This window comes from Balaenoptera musculus, chromosome 6 (genome assembly GCF_009873245.2).
Source record: "Balaenoptera musculus isolate JJ_BM4_2016_0621 chromosome 6, mBalMus1.pri.v3, whole genome shotgun sequence".
NCBI classification, from domain to species: domain Eukaryota; kingdom Metazoa; phylum Chordata; class Mammalia; order Artiodactyla; family Balaenopteridae; genus Balaenoptera; species Balaenoptera musculus.
Window position 1 is genome coordinate 102589700 of NC_045790.1, and position 19202 is coordinate 102608901.

Below are 19202 nucleotides of genomic sequence, written 5' to 3' on the forward strand. Positions count from 1 at the left end.
AAGCAAGGGCACTGTGTCTTTTGTTAATCTGTGCCATTGTACAACAGATACTTCTGGGGAAGGGTAAAGATATCTTTCAAATTATCCCCATATTAAAATACAGAGGAGAATTTTATTAGTGAATTCCAGTATTTACAAGACATCTTTTCTAGAATCAAGCAACCCGTGAGTCTGTCAACTTGGTGGCTGAGCGCCCAGCCCCAAGCTGAGCAGATAGGAAACAGACAAGAACTGGTCCCCAGGAGCCAACCCCTTGCTGGGCATTTCATGAAGGAGACAAACTATTAACTGCTCAAGAAATAATCAGAGGAGAGCAAAAAAGAAGACAGTGGATATCACATGATCATTTGTATGATTCAGCTAGTAGAATGGAGGTTTGAACCCAGTTAGGTCGGTGTATTCAAAAGCCAACGGCCAGCAAAGCACAGGGAGATCAGCTCTGTGCTTTGTGACCACCTAGAGGGGTGGGATGGGGGGGTGGGAGGGAGACACAAGAGAGAGGAGATATGGGTATGTATGTATATGTATAGCTGATTCACTTTGTTATACAGCAGAAACTAACACACCATTGTAAAGCAATTATACTCCAATAAAGATGTTTAAAAAAAAAAAAAGACCAATGGCCATCCCACTGCCCCACCCTGCCTCCTTGCTTCATGATAAGAAGATAATCATGATAATCATCAGCACACCAGAGAGCACACACTAGAGAGCACACCACATGCCAGGCACTGCCCTGGGTTTCACATGTGCTATTCTTAACCCATTTTACTCATGAGGAAACTGGTAAAGGTGGGAGAGCTGAGCCACAAACCCAGGCAGGCTGGGTCCAGAGCCTTTGACCACCATGCCCTTCTGCCCCTATGAATGCTGCTATTTGGTCTTGTAGCTTCTTATGCAATTAAGACACCCTAGATACATCATACAATGATATTTCATCTTGCACTAATACTTCATATATGAATGGCTCTTTGGAGTTTACACAGGGTATTTTCACATCTCCCATTCCATCCCCACAGCAACGCTACAAGATGAACAAGGCTAGGATTACAAATCCCCCATTTTGTAGATGATGAAACTGAGGTTAAGGAGGTTGAGTGAGGTACCCAAGGTCATGCAGCTAGAAGGTATTAGACACAAGTCTCAGGGTCAGGTAGTCACAACTGGAGAGGACCTTCCAAGTCACGTTACCCAACTCCTCATGTTCAGATAGGCAAACTGGTACCTGGAGAGCACGAGAGGCTTGCTCAAGGTCATCCAGGAAAGACTTGTTCAAGGTCAAGTGGTAAATCAGCAAATGAGCCATAGTTTGATCAAGGTTTCTGCCTCCCTGCTGAGAGATTTATACCCTGTTGCTTTTGTCAGATCTCCAGCAATCCTCTTGGGTTTTCCTACTGCCAAAATTTATTTTAAAACCCTTCTTGTTCAGTGTTCTGTGATATATGACATTCTCCTGAATTTCTGAGGGAGTCCTTGCCTGGGTGGGGGAATGTCTAGGTGACAATCAACTTGGAGAGGCCGTGAGTCTATAGCGATTTAAAGAGAATCTTCGCTCTTTTGCTGCTCGCAGAAGAAACTCCCAAAGCTGGTCTCTCTCTGTGGTCTGTTCTGCTCCCTAACCTTTGGGCCGAAACTGGGGCGATGGCTTCGAGAGGTTTAGCTGGGACCACTTGGATCTGTGTCTTACAGCTGCCCCTTCCAAGATTACAGTTCAATATCCCATACATCTCCTGCCATGGACAGGAAACGTCTAGGCCAGAGCTGCGTGGAGGGAGCCCAATTTGTGAGACACCCTGGGTAGGAGCCTGTGAGCCAAGAGCTGTTCACTTCAGATGTGGCTCAGACCACTGGGGTCTGGATCCCACCTGGGGGGCTTCGACAGGCCCAGGGTGTGTGTGGTGGCTGAGGTGGGGGCAGTTAGAGGAAGGGAGAGGGAATCCGGAGCGGTGGGCATCCAGGAAAGAGGCCCTGGGACTTAGGTTGGTGGGAACAGTAGGCACAGTTTGTATGAACATTCAGCCGAAAGAGAGATGCTGCAGCAGCTGGACATAAAAAGGTCAGGGGTGGGGGGGTGGCCACCGGGAAAGGGAGAGGCAGGGACAGGACTCCGCAGCGAGGGGTTTTGTCTGTGCAGGTCACAGCGGAAGCAGAGAGAGCACAGGCTCAAACCGTGAGTAATCTGTTCGCAAACCCTTCACAGCCAACCTGGCTTTGGCAATGAACCCTTGGTGAGACCGAGGAGCCATGTCCTCGTCTGCAGTCACGAGATGACCCAATGCCAACTTGAGTGTTTCTCACTCCAATCGCTGGTCCGTCCTGTCCGTAGTCACCCCCCTCTGACAATCCCAGGAGGTTACCAACCTGGGATGACCCTTCCATGAGGGTTAATTTTAGCACCCAGTTATTTAATCAAATGTGGGTCTAGGTGGGGCTGTGAAGGGATTTTGTAGTTGTGATTAACATCTACAGGCAGTGAAGATGACCCTGGTAGTGTGTGGGAGGGCCTCATCCAATCACTTGGAGGCCTGAAGAGCGAAAACTGATGTTTCCCAGAGAAGAAGAAATGGTGTGTCAAGAGCACAGCATCACCTCGTGCCTGCGTTGGAGGCTGTCAGCCTGCCCTGGACTTGGCAGTCCCCCCATCCCGTGAGCCAGTTTCTTAAAATAAAGGTATTTCTTTTAAAAACTGTATATACATATTTATTTTATCGCTATCTACCATCTATGTATCTATCTATGTGTCCATCTATGTATCTATGTCTGTATCTATCCTCTCTGTATCTATCAATCAATCTACCTATCTTTGTATCTGTGTATCTTTGTATCTATCAATGCATGTATGTGTGTACCTATGTACCTATCTATCTATCTCCATCGGTTCTGTTTTTCTGGAGAATCCTGACTGATGATCCCTCTTTCAGAGCCTTGAGAACAGATCACTGATCAGACCCTTCCCAGACCATCTCCTGGCACGTATTCGGGTCCCTTTATTCCTCTCCCTCCTGCCCCTCTGTCCGTGTGCTCCAGCCCATTGCTCCTTCAGCAGTCCACACCCATGGGTTTTACCTCAGCCTCCTTCTCTACACTCATGACCCTTAAAAGGCCAGAAGGACCCAGATGAGAATGGAATCCCGTAGAAGAGCAAGCTTGGTAGCAGCTTGAAGGGCTGAGAGGTCTGGACCAAGGGTGCAGCCATGGGAGCCACAGGAACCCCAGCCAAGGGAATGCTGCAGGCAGTCTGATCTGGGGACCTCTGCTGAGAGCGATTTTGACCTCCAAGGGTCCTCTCACCACTCACTCAAGAGTCAGCCCCAGGAGGGAGTATCTGATTGGCGGAGGTTGTATTTCACATGTGCCTATCCACTGTCCGGGCAGGAGACGCTGGGGAAGCACTGGGTTTCACTAGGCTTACATGGTGATGGTGCCATGGGAGGTGGGTGCTAGTTTTCCTTCCTCACAATGGGGGGGAACTCCCTCAAAAGAGAAATCAGGTTCTAAGATGGGGGCAGATACTAGACAGATTATAAGTTGCAGCTAAACCTCTTGGAGCTATTGTTCAAGTTAAGCCAATAACGGTTAGATGGTGTTGCTTAAAAAGGAGCAGGGTGGAGTGGACAGAACGTAGGTTCTGAACGTGGATGACCCAAGGTTGAATTCTACCCCTTATTACTATTGTGACTCTGGGCAAGTTACCTAACCTCTACGAGCCTCAATTTCCTCCTCTGAAAAATGGGGATAATAACATTACCTACAGCCCCCAAAATTACACGTGAAAACACTTTGTGAACTCTAAAGTATTTTGAGCCCTTGGGGGCAGTGGGGATGGGGCCATCATGCCTAAGGCATCTTCTCAGCTTGGTGTCCAGCCCAAGCCTGGTACCCAGTAAATGCCCAGGAAGTGTTTGTTGAGTGAATGGATAAAGTGATCATGGGATTATTATCATCGTTCTAACTTGACCATCAGCTTTGCAGAAAAACCCAGGCAGATGCTGTTGGACACTGATGTGAGTTTTGTGAGCTGAGCTGAATCTTTTTCTTTTCTTGCTTTTTTTTTTTTTTTAAACAACCCTTTTGACGTTTTCATTTTAATATGTGAAACCTGGCTACTTGTCTCAGGGAAAGTTTATGGAAAAAAAGCTTCCAGCTGGCTTTGGGGCAGCCCATAAAAATGTACTGAAAACTTTGACCAGTTAGAATTTAGGAGCTGTTGGATGACAGAGATCAGTGACGCCATAAACCCTGGTGAGGCCCACAGTATTTCAATAATTAACTCTCTGGGCAAGAGGATGCGTTCTTTATTCCTTCCTGGTTCCTAGTCAAAGGATGGGGCCCAGAATCTGCTAAAGAGAAACCACAGCTTTCAAATAACCGACAAACACATCTCTAAACAGGGGCAGCTTGTGATTCAAATGGTTTCAAACGGCGTGGGGGAGGGAAGGGTTTTGAAGAGCTTTAACAGTAAGTAGCAAGCTGATCAGAATACCCACACCTCTCCCTCCCGGCCAGCTTTCCAAATCCTCCCCCTCCCTCAGCTCAAGTCTGACCTCCTCCAGGAAGCCCTCCTGGATAACCCCAGCCCATTATGGATTTGTTCATCCATATGACTCTTGGACTTAAAACCCTCCAGAAGTTCCTCTGAGCCTCAGGGCAAAATTCAATCTCCCTAGCTTGACATGCAAGGCCTTTTGTGATTTGGCCCCTTCCTGCCTCTGTGGCCTCTTCTCATATTCCTTCCCCCTACTCTTGACTCAGCTGCACCAGACAACCTTCCGCTCTATCTCTTCCCCCTCTCCGTTCGGGCCTCAGAGTCTTGGACTGTACCCTTGCTTTGGCTGGGATTCTCCTTCTTCTTTATGTGGCTGGATGGTATTTATTCCCAAAATTCAGCCCAGGCCTCTCCTCCAGAGGATGGGGTGGTGGAGAATTTGAGTCCCCCAGGCTGGCTTAGGGGGTCTCCATTTGGGTTCCCAAGAGTACTCGTTCACACTTACCCCGACAGTCCACTTACATCCCATCCTCTCTGCTCTCCCGGGAGCCCTCCTCAATCTCAGTATCTCTCCCAGCCTGATACCAGACCTGGCCCCAGAGAACATGGTCCTTTTTTAAGCCCTGCTTCCTCACACCTGGCAGTCCTCTGGGATAACCTGGGGAGCTTTAAAATGCTGACGCCTGTGTTCTCCTCAGAGATTCAGATTTTATTGGTCTGGGAGGTGGCCTGGGCCTGAGGATGGGTTGAAAAGTTCTCCAGGTGGTTCTAACGTGCAGCCAAGGGCGAGCACCACTGTGATTGACAGCACCTGACTCAGGACTCCCCCAGAGACTCAGAGGAGCTACACTCTGGGCATCTGTCAGGGAGCATGATCTTGAACTCACAGCCCCACTGTACTTGCCAAAAGCTGTGTTGAAAGGAACACTATTCATCCATTTACCTGGATCGGTGGTGCTGAGCAGCTATACAATCACTCTTGGGCCCCAGACAGCCATCCAGCCTGTCAGGAGAGACACCTGCACCTCAATACCTGTTAGAAAGACTGAGCCCCACCCCAGATCCAGGGAGCCCGGCCTGGGACCCCGCACTGTAAACAGTTACTGACTGCTGCTGACACACACCAATGTGACACAACTCAAAATATCCTAAACCAGGGCTGCAAGCTCCTGACAACTTGCAAAGCCAGGTAGGGAAGTTGAAAACAAAAAGGGCCTCAGGGAACCATGGAGGGATCATCGGAAAACTACTCAGCTCAAGCCAATTCTCACCCTTAGGGAATGTGGGTCCCATGTAGTCAAATCCTTTTTTTTTTTTTTAAACAGACCGTCAAAATCTAGCTTTTTAGGTGAAATTTCCTAACAGTTTAAAGTTGGCGATGAATCCAAACCGTTTAAGTATACTTCTCAGGCCAAACAGAGCTTACCTGAGGACTGCATGTAGCTAGCAGCCTGCCAGTTTGTTCTAAATGTTTCCTATAAACGCTGCGTGGGGATTAAACCAGAGAACGGAGACCGGCAGGCCTGTCCTGCGCTGTGCTCTCTCCCCCGAGCTGCTTTCCGCTTTGGGACTTGGGCCAGCATGGAGGGGAGCACAGGAAACAGCCCCCGGGGCCTGTGCTGTACGTGTAGTCGGTACGCCGTTTGGGGACATTGCTCCTACGTTCCACTAGTGTTCTCCTCACGCCAAACTCCCTAGGAAAAGGCCTCTCTGGTCTTAGGGCCCAGGAGAGTCATGTTTTCCCGCAGCCGCTGATTCGTTGGTATCTTATGGACCCTGAACCTCGTGGGATTAGATTTTGGCCGCTAGAAAGCTCAGAGGACAATTTGGGGCTTGTCTCCTGTAACCCAGAGGACCACGAGCTCTGCCTTTTGTCTGCCTGTCTTTTTCCCGGGTTCCTCTGACCTTTCCAGCTTCTGTTTTCCATTTGGCAACCATCACATGACCACGCCTCTAAAATTTTTATTCTCTTGTACATCAAGAAGTTATGTTAAGTGCTTTCTGGAATAAGGCATGCTATAAATAAAGAAGCCCATACAAAAGAGTAAGTCCTCAACAAGAAAAAAAAGAAAGCTTGTTGAATCAGTGACTTCTTGAATGATTCATCTGCGGTCCCTCCCAGGGCCGTGCACGGAGCAGGTGTTCAGGAAATGAAGGGCAGGGTGATAGAGAGGAAAGTGACGGTTTAGAGATGGTGAGACAGTAGCCCTGTCATTTCCTAGCGACTAGGACCTTGGCCAAGTTATTTAAGCTCCCTTAGCCTCAGCTTCCTCATCTGAAAAATGGGGATAATCTCAGAACCCACTTTCTGGAGGTTGTTGGGAGGACTGAACGAGGTTTTGTATGTAAAAGGCCTGGTGCATAATAGACACAATAAATGGCAGCTGTGATTATTAATTATGAAAACCCCCTTGTGTGGCGATGTCATTATTTAATAGCCTAATTAATAAGGTGTGCCCCATGGATAAGGGTACTCTTGCTCTGCTCAGGTTGGCTAGACGCTGAAAAAGAAGCCACACGTAAACACTGGCGGAATAAAATGGAAATGCATTCCGAGAAGCCCTTGATTTCCTCAGCTCTCTGTCCCAGCTCTCTGCTTACCAGGCCCCGGGCACCCCTGGTTTCAGCGGTGATGCAGGTAGCTTCCTCTCCAAGTCTACAGCTGCCCCATCACTCTCTTCCCAGCACGCTCAGCTCCTGTCCTGCCTTCCACATCACTCAACTCTCCAGCCGTCCTGTACATCCCTTTCTTGGAAGCCGCTGGCAGTTTTCTCCAAGACTTCCAGCTCCTTCTTTAGCTCTGACTGTCCCCTCTCCTGATGATCACTTAAGGAAGCAAATTCATCATCGACAATCACTTGCTCTCATTGCTCAATGGACGCACCTCCACTTTAGGAAGTCTGTGCCCTGTGGTGTCCAGGAGGAGCACTCAGATGACTGAACGTAGTACTGGGGAGCAGGGCATTCCCCTGAGGGTGGGACAGTCAGGAATGGAACCCTCTACTATCGGTATAGGGAAGGCAGCTCATCATACATCCTTGCCATGGAATGTCTCATCTCCCTAATCACTGAAAATTTATTCAGAGGGGGCACCATAGTGTAGGCAGAGTTTCCCAAAGTGTGGTCCTGGACCAAGAGCATCAGCATTAACTGGGAACGTGTGACAAATGCAAATTCTCTGGCTCCACCCCAGAACCACTGAGTTTAAAAATCTGGGGGTGGACCCAGCACTCTGTTATTTTTTTTTTAATTAATTAATTTTTTTGGCCATGCCACGCGGCTTGTGGGATCTTAGTTCCCTGACTAGGGATCAAACCCGGGCCCCTGGCAGTGGAAGCTCAGACTCCTATTCACTGGACCGCCAGGAAATTCCCCTAGCACTCTGTTTTAACAAGCCCTCAGCCTGGTTCAGCTGAGTGGCAGTTTGCAGACCTCTGGAGTGGAGGCAAGTGCGAAGCCTGGATTCCAGTTCTGAGCCTCAGTTATCTCCTCTGTAAACAGGGACCATGCTTCAGGCAGGGGCCTTCTGTCAGGGAAGTGAGATTAGTGTGGGACTCATGCCCGCACATGGTTGGTGCTCAGCCACCCCTCACCCAGTCGTTCATCAAACCAACCACTGAGGGTCAAGTATGACCTGACACTGCTCTGTGATAGGCCCAGAATCAGTCATGGACCCCAGGACTCCTGACTCTGTCAAGGAGGGGAAGTCAGACAAAGTTACGGGAAACCTGATTAGAAAGGTTGGTGGGGGACCTGCATGCCCAATTTAGGATTTTTTATCTTATTTTATTATTTTATTTCACTATTTCTTTTTTAAAAAAATTGAATTATAGTTGATTTACAATGTTGTGTTAATTACTGCTGTACAGCAAAGTGCTCAGTTTATATATATATATATATATAATTTTTCATATTCTTTTCCATTATGGTTTATCACAGGATATTGAATATAGTTCCCTGTGCTATACAGTAGAATTTTTATTTTAAATGTTTCTATTACTTTTCTACAACAAAGCAACCAGATGCTGTGATTCCAGCGGCCCCTGGGGCCACTTGGTCTCTTCTCTCCAGGCCACCTCCCAGTCCCTGCCAGGGCCATGGAGGAGCAGCTACAGAGCATCGGGGATACCCGCCACCACCCCCGCGCTGACCTTGACATTGCACAGGTGGAAGGCAGCCTCAGGAGGCCCTCTTATCAGGCACTGAGGCCCTGGCTGCCTGCAGAAGGCCTGGCACGGTTCAGGAAAAGGCGCCTGGGAGAGCAGAACCGCGTGTTTGGAATGCTGGAGCTGCTCAATGCATTCCATGTGGCTGCGGGTGCTGGCGGCCTGGCCCGACCCAGGGGACAGAGGGAGGGGGACGGACTCTGGCAATCAGCCGCTCCCCCATTAGGCCCTTGCCAGCCCCTCCCTGCAGGAAGGCACATTTATTTGTGCTCATTTACTGTCTGTCTCCCCTCTGCCCTGTGCTGGGATGTTGAACACTGATTGCCAAGACTAGCCCGGTGCCAGGAACATAGATGTTGGGAGGATTTGATGAGTGAACACCTAATAAACAACTTATTCGTAGAAGGCTTAAGGGATTCTTCCTCTTAAATAAGCCCAGCACACAATCCCCCAGAGCACTCAGCTTCAGCTAACGTTCCTGGGAATCTTCTGTGTGTCTGGACCTCACATGTGTCATCCAGCTGCCCCTCATAACCCCACCAGTTGGGGACTGTGTCACCCAGCTTTGCCCATGAGGGCAGTGGGGCTCAGAGCTGGTGATGTGACTTGCCCAAGGTCTCACAGCCAGCAAGGGTAAGGATCTGAAAGCAGGTTAAAGGATTCCAGGTCCAGTGCCCTTTCTGTCCAAGCTCCAGAGGGAGGGAAGTCCCGCTGAAGCTTTAATCTACCCTGACTTCCTGGGGTTTGTCCTCACTCAGATCCCAGAGTTCCTCAGACTCGTAAAGTAAGGAACTGACCCGTTAAGTAAACAAGGCACAGAAACCTCCAGCAACCTTAAAATTCTTTCCCCCAGTTTTACTGATGTATAAATAACAAACTTGTCAGAAGTTTTGAGCTTTCAGATTTAAGGGAGAACAATTGCCTTAAAGAGGATTCTGTGATTTTCATGTTGTGTTTATGTAATAGCTCTAGAGGCATGATGGTTTGATTAATAGGCTCTTTGGGTAAAACCGTGGAAGTCCTCCAATCAAAATTAGGAACTCAATAAAGAATAAAACCCAATACTATTATTCAACATTGATCTGAAAGTTTCAGCCATTGCTGTAATGTGAAGCAAGGAGGTGACTTAGGAAAAAGACTACCACTTCTTAAGGATTCTGAAATTGGATTTTATATTAAATATCTTATTTTACTGAATACTCATAGCACCTCAACAAGATAGATAGTTATTTTATGTATTTTATATTAAATATATTATTTTACTGAATACTCATAGCACCTCAACAAGATTGTATTAACATTGTTTCCATTGTTTTCCTTATAAGGGAATTGAAGTTCATAGATGATAAGTAACTTGCTTATGTTTATCCACCAAATGATCCTTGTGGCTCCAGAGTGTTGCTGCTATTTGTAAAGGAGTCAAAATTATGCTGATTTAAACAGGATTTGTTTGTCCATCTTGAAAACCAGTAAAATTAACTGAAAAAGCTACCAGAATAAATAAGAGAATTCAGCAAGGTGATTGGATATAAAAGGCAGTCACCATCCTATACATCTGTACCACCCTACATACTAACATAACCAATTAGAAAGCATAAGTTGAAAAAATTTCTGTCATAACATATCAATAACTAACCTTAACAAGAAATGTGAAAGACTGATAAGAAGACAACCACACACCTTTACTGAGAAACAGAAAAAGATAAATAAATGAAGCTTCATTCCTACTGTGGTCTTGGATAGGAAAACAGGATGTTGTAAAGATGTCAACTTTTCTCAAGGTAATTTGCAAGTTTAATGAGACTCCCATAAAAATCTCTGAAATATTTTTTATCATGTTTGTTCCATCTGCAAGAATAAAAAGTCAAAAAATGTTGAAAAATACAAGTAATACAAAAAAAGGGTTAATTTGATGCATGAAGGAAACCAACACCTGTCATGTCACATTTTAAAACATACTCTGAAACTTTAGTAATCAAAAATAGCATGGTAAGGATATAAGAAATGGTAATGGATCAGAAGAACAAAAATAGCCCAGAAACAGTCCTTATCATTTACAGGCTTCAGTGTGTAATAAAGGTGGTGACCAAATCACCAGGTAAAGGAAGAATGATTCAACCTCAAGGCTAAGACAATTGGCCAGCCATCTGGAAAAGAATTAAGTCAGTCTCATCTCTCACTTTATATCAAATAAATTTCTGATGGAGGAAAGAGTTAAAATATGAGTCCATAAAACTTAGAAGAAAATCTAAATAAATATTTTTCAACTTAAAAACAAAACTTTTTTAACCTTGTATTTGGAAATAATTTGACTCACATAAAGTTGCAAAAATAGTACAGAATTCTTGTGTACCCCATCACATAGTTTTCCCTAATCATAACCTCTTACATAACCATAGTGCATTTTCAAAACCAAGGAATTGAAGCTGGTATGACACTATTAAGAAACTACAGACCTGGCACATATATGTAATGGAATATTACTCAGCCATAAAAAGAAATGAAATTGAGTTATTTGTAGTGAGGTGGATGGACCTAGAGTCTGTCATACAGAGTGAAGTAAGTCAGAAAGAGGAAAACAAATACCGTATGCTAACACATATATATAGAATCTAAAAAAAAAAAAAAAAGGTTCTGAAGAACCTAGGGGCAGGACAGGAATAAAGATGCAGATGTAGAGAATGGACTTGAGGACACAGGGAGGGGGAAGGGTAAGCTGAGACGAAGTGAGAGAGTGGCACTGACATATATACGCTACCAAATGTAAAATAGCTAGCTAGTGGGAAGCAGCCGCATGGCGCAGGGAGATCAGCTCGGTGCTTTGTGATCACCTAGAGGAGTGGGATACGGAGGGTGGGAGGGAGACACAAGAGGGAGGGGATATGGGGATATATGTATACATATAGCTGATTCACTTTGTTATAAAACAGCAACTAACACAACGATGCAAAGCAATTATACTCCAATAAAGATGTTAAAAAAAAAAGAAACTACAGACCTGGGACTTCCCTGGTGGTCCAGTGGTTAAGAATCCGCCTTCCAAGGCAGGGGACACGGGTTCCCCTGGTGGGGGAACTAAGATTCCACATGCCACAACTAAGACCCAAGGCAGCCAAAATAAATAAAATAAATTAAAAATAAAAAAGAAACTACAGACCTTATTTGGATGGGGACATTTTAAACAATAAGAAATACAACTCCGTTTAAAAAATTAAAATCTTTAGCGTATTAAAAAAATCATAAAAGAAATCAGAAGGGCAGATGACAAATTGAGAAAAGTACTTGCAATAAGTGTGACCGATGAATAGTAATTACCATGCTTTGTGATAAGTTAATAAGAAAAATACTAACATGTATATAGAAATTTGGACACAGGGCATGTGTAGACAATTCACATAGAACGAAATGTAGATGGTTAGTAACCATGTGAAACCGGCTCATCCTTCCTAGATACCAAAGGCAACTGTGTTAAATTTAAAATGCCATTTCTCATCTAGTAAATTAACAAATATTTTAAAAATATAGCAATACTGAGTGAGATGAGATATATACTTCAATACACTACTTGGGGAAATTTAAATTAGTACATCATTTCTGCAAAACATTTTTCAATATGTATCAAGAGCCTTAAAATTGTTCACATCTTCGAGCCAGGCATAGCACTTCTAAACATCTCTCCTCTGGCTGTTATCAGAGGTAACACCAAAGACTTGTCAAGATTGTTCATCATAGGGACTTCCCTGGTGGCACAGTGGTTAAGAATCCACCTGCCAATGAAGGGGACACGGGTTCGAGCCCTGGTCCTGGAAGATCCCACATGTCGCAGAGCAACTAAGCCCATACGCCACAACTACTGAGCCCGCGTGCCACAACTACTGAAGGCTGTGCACCTAGAGCCCGTGCTCCACAACAAGAGAGGCCACAGCAATGAGAAGCCCACGCACCACAACGGGGAGTAGCCCCCGCTCGCCACAACGAGAGAAAGTCCGTGCACAGCAACGAAGACCCAACGCAGCCAAAAATAAATAAATAAATTAATTAATTAATTAAAAGAAAAAAAAGATTATTCATCGCAGTGGGTAAAAGCTGAATTATCTGACAGTTAGGGGATGGTTAAATTACTTCTGTCCCTTCCACATAATGGAATATAACACTGTCATGACAATATTTTTTCATAGATTTTTAATGGCATGGAAAAATGTTAATAATAATATGAAATGGAAAATTAAAGATAAAGATTGGTATATGTATATGATACCAATTTTGAAGACTGTGAGTGTGTGTGTATGTATCTGGTATATATATCTATATATCTATATATGGCAAGAAATACACCACCACGTTAATAGTAGTTATCTCTGAGTAGTGGGATACTCTTCTGTATTTCTCCCTTCTTTTTAAAAATAATGAGTAGCTATTGCTTTTATATTGTTATTTTAATGGCTTTATTGAAATATAATTTACTTATCATAAAATGCACCCTACCTTTATATTATTTTAAATGATTATGTATTTTGTTCATTTAAAAACAAATTTATATTTATTTTATTTTGTTTTTATTTATTTACTTACTTACTTACTTACTTACTTACTTATTGGCTGCAACAGTGGCATGAGGGATCTTAGTTCCCTGACCAGGGAGTGGACCCGGGCCCCCTGCAGTGGAAGTGCAGAGTCCTAACCACTGGACCACCAGGGAATTCCCAACAAATTTATATTTGGAAAATAGAACAGTGTTTAAAACTAAAAACAAGTCTTCTAGACTGCAGCTGTATCAGTTAGGGTTCCACCAACGAAAGAGAAAAAAATATATAAATGCCATTGAATTGTACACTTTAAATGGGTGAATTGTACAGTATGTGCGTTATATCTTAATTATACCTTCCTAAAGCTGTTACCAAAAACTTCCTAGCTCTGCCTCTCACCAGACGTGTGACCTTGAAAAGTGACCTCACCTCCCTCAGCCTCAGTTTCTTCATCTGTTAAATGGGGATGATGACAACAGTGACCTCATGAGTTGTTGGGATGTTTTGCTGAGAGGACACAGTAAGCCCTTGGTAAATACTAACAATAGCGATTGTTTACAGAGGAGGGCTCCCCAGTGCCTGGCTCGGGGCTGGGCACTTATGTTCATGACCTCACTTTGTCCTCTGACCCCCCCTACGCCGATTGTGCAGCGGAGGAGACCGAGGCTGAGGGCTCCAGCAGACAGGCAGCATCGAAACCCGGGTGTTCTGGAGGCCGGCACCTGAGTTCTAACCACAGGGCAATCCTGGTTTTTGTGTCGTGTTGCCTTTCCATACATGTGGGTGCTTTCATTACTGGGACCCCCTGCATCAGGAGATGTCAGCTGCTCACCTGGAAGCTTCATCCACCTCCCTCCCGCCTTCCAAATGGATTCTCTCCTTTTCTCTGGCTTAGAATACTTTCCAAGGTAGAAAACGCTCCAGAGAAATGCCACCCAAGAACTGGTGACTTCCTCGAGTCCCTGAGCAGGTCAGGCCTTGGGGAGGAAGACTCAGACTCAGCTCTGCGCCCTCCTCGCTTGGAGAGACCTCTGAGCCTCGGCCTCGTCACAGAAAACATGCGGATTATGATAGTATTTCCTTGCCAGGGATGTTGCAAGGCTGACTGAGAGGCCCCAGCCCCAGGGTGTTAGCTCCTCCTGAGACCCCGTTGGCAGGGAGAGGGCAGGCCTGGGGCTGGCCCCCACCCAGCAAGCCTCAGAGCTAGCTATGCGGAGCCAGCGAGTACAGCTGCTAAAAATAGAAGTCACATCTAGCAGGGACATGGGTTGGCCCAGAGGCAGGGCTCAGCCCAGGCAGATGGGAGTGGCAAGGGGGGGCCGGGACACTCGCCTGCCACCAAGGCCCCTCACCTGCAGTGTGTGTGTGTGTGTGTGTGTGTGTGTGTGTGTGTGTGTGTGTGTGTTGGGGGTGTGATTCCCTTACTCAGTGCAAGGCCCCATCCCCAGCTACAACAGAGGGGTGGAGACTGCTCCTTCATCAGGGCAATGAGAAAAGTCCTCTAGGGATGTTCAGTAGACATATAATGTGAGCTACACATGTAATTGTCAATTTCCTAATACAAACATTAAAAAAAGATCAGGGGAAATTAATTTTAATAAATTTTATTTAATCTAATATAATGAAATGTTGATCATTTCAACATGTCATCAATATAAAAATATTAAGGAAATCAATGAAATTCTCTTTTTCATACTATGTCTTCAAAATATGGTACGTAGGGCTTCCCTGGTGGTGCAGTGGTTAAGAATCCGCCTGCCAATGCAGGGGACACGGGTTAGAGCCCTGGTTCGGGAAGATCCCACATGCCGCGAAGCAACTAAGCCCGTGCGCCACAACTACTGAGCCTGAGTTCTAGAGCCCGTGAGCCACAACAACTGAGCCTGCGTGCCACAACTACTGAAGCCCGCGCGCCTAGAGTCCGTGCTCCGCAACAAGAGAAGCCACCGCAATGAGAAGCCTGCGCACCACAACAAAAGAGTAGAACCCCCCTGCTCCTCTCAACTAGAGAAAGCCCGCGCTCAGCAACGAAGACCCAATGCAGCCAAAAATAAATAAATAAATAAATTTATTTTTTAAAAATATGGTACGTATTTTAGACTCATGGCTCATCTCAATTTGGAGTGGTCACGTCAAGTGCCATATTAGCTTTCGACCGCTGCTGTAACACATTAGCACTTAGTGCTTTGAAACAGCACGGATTTATTATCTTACAGTTCTGGAGGTTAGAAAGTTGGAAATGAGTCTCAGCGGGCTAAAATCAAGATGTTGGCAGGGCTGTGTTCGTCCTGGAGACTCCAGGGGAGAATTCGTTCCTTGTCTTCTCCAGCCCACCTTCCATCCATCCATCCATCCATCCATCCACCTATCCATCCAGCCAGCCATCCATCCACCCACCCAGCCACCCAGCGAGCCATCCAGCCATCCACCCACCCATCCATCCATCCCTTCCTCCATCTTCAAAGTGCATATCCCAAACTGCTTCTGTTGTCACATCTTCTCTTCCTCTGCTTTACTTGTCACTTTGCCTTCTCTGACTCTGACCCTCGACTCCCTCTTATAGGACCCTTATGATGATATTGGGCCCGCCCAAAGAATCCAGGATAACCTCCCCATCTCAAGATCCTTAATCACATCTGCAAAGTCCCTTTTGCCATGTAAAGTAGCATACTCACAGATACGAGGATTAGAGTGTAGACATCTTTGCAGAGCATTATTCAGCTGGCCACACACGCTTTACAGCCACGTGTGTCAGCAGCTGCTGAACTGGACAGTATTGCTCTAGGGAAGTAAGGGGAAAAATCTAGTTAGAGCTTCTACCTTCACCCTCCTGCTCAGTCACTAAGCCCCTGTGGGATCTCAGGCAAGTCACTTCACGTCCCTGGTTGTCCATACTTACCTTGAGTGTAAAGTGAGGTTGACAGTAACCCAAGCTTGGGAAAATGCAACAAGCTAGGAGGCACGTCCATGCTTATTTAACTGTAAAATGGGGGGCAGTTCAATTGGCAGGTTGGAGGGGCTGCTGCCCTGTGGTAGGAGAGTTGAATACCAGGAGGGTTCTCAGAGGCCATTGGGTTCTCAGCTGCCCCATTTTACAGACGGGAAAACTGAGGCCCAGAGTGGAGAAGAGGCTTGTCAGAGGTCCCCAGTGAGTTGGTAGCTGAGCCAGGGAGGGGATCCAGTGGGAAAACTGTTCCCTGCCACATCACACTGCCCATCCGTCTGAGTTTCCTCACTTATAAAATGCAAATAGTGATGGCATATTATCAGGGCTGTTGTGAAGATCAAAGGACCTCCTAGGTGTGAATGTGCTCTGCGAACAGCTAGAGGGTTGTGTAAAAGAAGGTCACGATGACACCTGGGCACAGGTGTTTATGGTCTCCCTCCAGGGTGAAGGCTGGCCGCACCCTCTACCTCCCTGGCCTGCAGTGCTCTGGGCACCTCGGAGGGTGTCAGTCCTGTCTTTCCATCTTTCCCCTTTCCCACTTCTAGAACCAAGTCTCGGAGCAGCAGGAGGCAGGCCTTCCCCTTGTTGACAAGGGGCCCTTAGCCCTTTCCTGAAAAGTGACCTCCTCCGGGCTTGGCCCTCCCTAAGCTCTGCTCCTCCTGCGGGGACTGTGCTCTGGTTGGGGCAGGGGACAGGTAAGCGCTCTTCCAGGCCTGGGTGGAGGAGCCTGGCTCCCCTGCTGGCTGGCCGTACAAACCTGGGCATGTTCCTTGGCCTCCCTGTGCCCATCTGCATAGTGGGTGACAGGGGTTAGACCAGAGATGCTCACAGCCCCCTGAGACCTAAGATTCTGGGGATCCCTTCACTGTCTTCACAGAAGCCCAAAGACAAACTATTCCTGATTCAAACTCTCACCCGCACTGGTGGGCAGGGCAGCGGGCTGGCAGGAACCAGGGCGAGAGGCAGGAGTAGAGCAGGGACACAGGGTGGCCTCCATCTGTGTCAGGCTCTACCCCCCTGCCAGGCTTCCAGCCCCACCCCGGACCTCGGGCAGAGGGCAGGGCTGTCCTGCGGAGCCGCAAAGAGGCCTCTGGGCCGGAAGGAACTGGTGCCGGCATCAGTGAGTGGTGAGGCTCTGAAAACACCTGACTGCAATGCAAAAAGGAACTCTCTGGATCTTAACAACCCAACACACGGTTTAGGCAGGTTCCATGCCAGAGGGAGGAAGGGGTGCATGTTCCCTCCCCCTCAAGTCCTGATGATGCTGGGCTTTGCAGAAACAGCCTCTGAGGTGCACAGCACCCAGCCCGTGGAAGATCTGTTAATGATTGTCTCCTAAGTGCCAGCTCTGTGCTGTGTCTCGTGACCCAGAGTGAAGCCCAAGTGTCATTTTCTACGTGAGGTCACTGAGGCCCCACGAGGGCAAGGAGCTGGCCTCTGGTGGGTCAGTGATCAAGAGACAGAGCCAGGGCTAGTAGGAAGAGAGCTGTAGGGCCTTGACTCAGGGCTCCTCAGTGGGCTGGAGCCTGAGGGTTAAGACCTTGATAATAATTGTAGCAGGAATACTACATGCCGCTCACACTAGGGGCTCGGTCTAAGTTCCTGCCATGTGTTGGCTTGCTTCATTCCCACACATCCCTACAAGGTAGGAATTTATCATCACCTTTTTACACTTGGGGAAATGGAGGCACAGAGAAGTTAAAGAACTTGCCCAAGGACACACAGCTACTAAGTGACAGAGCTGGGACTTGAACTGGACTATTGGACTCCAACACCTGCTCTTGACCAAATGCAAGTGCGAGGCTGTGGGGAGACAGTCTGAAGTGATCTGCATGCCCTGACCAGGGCATGCTGCTCACATGCCGTGGGGAAGAGGGCCTCCTTCGGTCTGACTCTTTGCGCCCAGAATCCCACATGGTCAGCACTGTATCTTTCCCCACCCACCTGTCCACTATGCAGATGGGAACGTGAGCTCAGAGTTGCCTTTGTGTGGTTTTTTGTTGTTGTTTTGCCGCACCATGCAGCATGTGGGATCTTCCCTGACCAGGGATCGAACCCGTGCCCCCTGCATTGGGAGCACGGAGTCTTAACCACTGGACCGCCAGGGAAGTCCTGGGAACGTGAGCTCAGAGATGGCAGGTGACTGGCCCAAGGTCCCACAGCAAGAGTACGGAGTCCCTGGCAGGCTGAACACCGGACACTCGATGGTCTAGGGGGTTGGGAGTGCACTCATACCCCCACCCCGCCCCCAGGAGACATCCGAGGGGCAGGCAGCTCCCCAGAGGGCACAGTAGCAGCAGAGAGGAGCTTTTCTCCCACCCCCCCAGTCCCAGACACCCATGTCCCAGGTGGATTCCACTCCACAGCTGGCCCTGGGATTTCTCCCCAGATGGAGCTGTGCTTGTGAGAGGGAGCAGGGATAGAAATCAGTTGTTTCCATAAAGAGAACCTTCAATATTGAAATCGACAAGTTAGTGGGTACAGCCCAAGGGCAGGGGTGTGTGGCAGCAGACCCAGGTCCTAGGAGGCTCTGCCTCTAGGCACCTGGCTGCCCCGAGGGAGTTGCTCTTCTCTGAGCTCCTGCTTTTCATCTGTACAAAGAGAACAGGGGCCCTACTGCTGGAAGAATGGGTCTAACTGCCCAGAGGGAGGCAGGAGGGTGAGAGCAACAGGCGGGGAGGGACGATGGCTCAGCTGACCTCCTCCCACCAGAGAGGAATCGCAGGCCACCACAGCCGAGCCACTGACCTGCTGGGTGACCTTCACCTCCCTGCCTTTCCATGATTGGCTGGGACAGCTATGATGACATTCGCACCATACACCCCGGATTTTCTACGGAGGAAATGCCTTGAGACAGGTGGGAGTTGAGGAAAGGACCCGAAAAGGAAGAAATGTCATCAGCCACATGACCGTAATATCCCAGCCCCTCTGGAATGGTCCCCAAACTCTGCGCCACATGAATGTGCTTTGCTTAAACGAACACAAGTCCCAGATGCCAAGGCAGCAAATGAGATCCAGCTCCTGGCAAAGGCTCAGTGGCCCACCAGCAGCTCCCCTGACTTCGTCCTTCCCCTTCC